A 2,536-nucleotide genomic window follows, 5' to 3' on the forward strand; every position below is an offset into this window, starting at 1 on the left:
TAATAGTTTGCAGTTATATGTAGCTTATGAAGGACCAAGTTGGTTAAGTGATCTCTTTGATGGTGAGAAAACCTAACCCTCTTCTTTGTTGTTGGAGACTTGATGCGAGGATGTTGTAGTTTTTTGAGAAGTCTAGTTGTTGGAGCACAAGGAGGAAGGAAGTCTTATTGTTGTTGTTGTTTAATATAGTTTTTTGTTTAATGTGGGAGGAAGCTGTGAGCTTGTATTGTAAGAACTTCAGTTTAAGTTAAATGAAAATCATAGATGACAAAAAAAAACAATCTATATTATTATTATTCGAAGTGATTTTTCTCATTAGAGGTTTACGTTAAAAGTTAGTCTGGTTAATGTCATTGTTACCCTTAATAAATAAATAAATAATATATATATATATATATATATTATAGTTATACATATAGTTATAAATATTTATAATAAAAAATTAAAACAAATAAATATCATGCATATGAGACACAAGCCAATAAATTTATTCAAGAATCAAAAGATGATCTACTACTCTCAATTCTCGTGATAATGCCTAGACCTAATAATGCCAAACTTTCTTCTGTGATCCTATCATGTAGCCATCAAAAGATTCCACAAACAACATACGATTACCATTAATAAAAAATCAAATTTACTTATTATATTATATAACTACTTATAAATTAATATAATGAAATTTAAAAAGAAAACTTATTTTTAAAAAGTAAAAGGATAATATATATATGTTGTTATCCCGAATGTGTTTTCAATTAAAAATTTTTAAATGTTTTTAAAAAACCTGAAAGATGCATAATCAAATATTAATATGTAAAATTTTGAATGAATGTAATGTATAAAGAGATTTTTCAAAATATTTTGAATGAATGTAAAATTTTGAATGAATGTAATATTTATTAATCATTAGTGAAAATAATGTATAAAGAGATTTTTCAAAATATTTATAATACATGAATTGTTTCACCATTATTCTCACCTAAGTGTCTCCTAAAGTAATAACAAGAATATATTTTGATGAAAAACTTTGTTATATATAACTAATTTGATGTTTGGTTTAAACTTATCATAATAGTCTTTAAATTATAGTGCATATATTAATAAGTAACTATAGCTTTTTTACGTTTGGATACAGACAAAACACCTAGTTAATCATTATTTGATGCAATTTACCATATAATTCATAATCTAAGCATACATATCACAATTCAAGTAATATAATAGAAAAATATGAATTATGCTTCCACAAATCCCTCGCCTTAGCCACTTGATGATCAGACAAAACATGATTTTCTCCTCTCTTTCTTTGGACAGATTTATTGTTTCAACTTTAATAGCTCGTTGTTCCATGCTCTCAAACTCAAAACCGACTCTCCTTCTACTAAAACACATATACGCGAGTCCAGAATGTTCCTGCTAAACCTGAGCCCAGTCCGAGCTCATTTTCCCAACCAAACTATACAAATCGTCGAACATATCACACTGCTTTTGCTGCATCAAACAGGTTGAAAAAGATATAACTACCAATCCCACCGTTCACTTCACAATCCCACCGTTATTACGAAGTATAGTATTTCATCATTATCACTACCAAATTTCAACTTGATAAGAATTCATTTACCTTGGCAAATAATCTCTTGAAAAAGCTGCAGCAGAACAATTTTTCCCAGTTTCTGTAGATTTGGATGATTTTGGGCCAACTTCGAAGGTGGTTTGCGAATCGATTATAACTCCGATGAGTAATACTATTGATCCTATGAATTTTTTGCAGTTATATACTTCCAAAAGTTACTTGGTCGTGATCCAATTCCCTTTATTCTCACCTAAGTGTCTCCTAAAGTAGCCTACACATATACTGTTTCCTGGATTATAATCATAGAAACTTTGTTTTACTATATTGAGAATAACTGATATTTGTAAAAATAATAAGAAAATAAATAAAAATTACAATACCGAAATAAACTGATAAAGAAGAATTACAGAGTCGAGAGGGTTAATCTCTTTCCTTAAATCTTTAAACGCCACGTAGTAGTGTGACGGTTTCATAGCGCTCAGATTTCCAAAATACAACTGCATATGTTTCTGCTTACCATCACCGAAAAACAGAATCTGTCGAACCTAACTTTGTTTTGTACTAACATGACTATTCAAAGTAAGAGAATGTGACTTTCCTTTTGGTGTTGATGTGTCTATTTTCTGTAATGCTAGCAAGCTCTTTTATAGAAAAATAATAAGAATCACAAGTTTCATTTTTCAACACAAAAAAATGAAACTTCCATGATGCACTAATAAAGTCTTTAATTCTTATCAATTATTATGTGAATTTATTTCACATTTTGACCAAAAAATTAAATAGTAAAATTATTATTGTTTGACCAATTCAAAGTAATAATATACTTTAAAATGAATTTCTTTTTTATATTTTATCAATATAAAAGATCAACATATGTTTGGTTTATAAGATTAAGTTAATGAACATGAAGTCCAACTAACAAATCAAAAAACCCAAATCCAAGTTCAAATATTCAATGTGTGT

Source organism: Brassica oleracea, chromosome C2 (genome assembly GCF_000695525.1).
Source record: "Brassica oleracea var. oleracea cultivar TO1000 chromosome C2, BOL, whole genome shotgun sequence".
NCBI lineage: Eukaryota > Viridiplantae > Streptophyta > Magnoliopsida > Brassicales > Brassicaceae > Brassica > Brassica oleracea.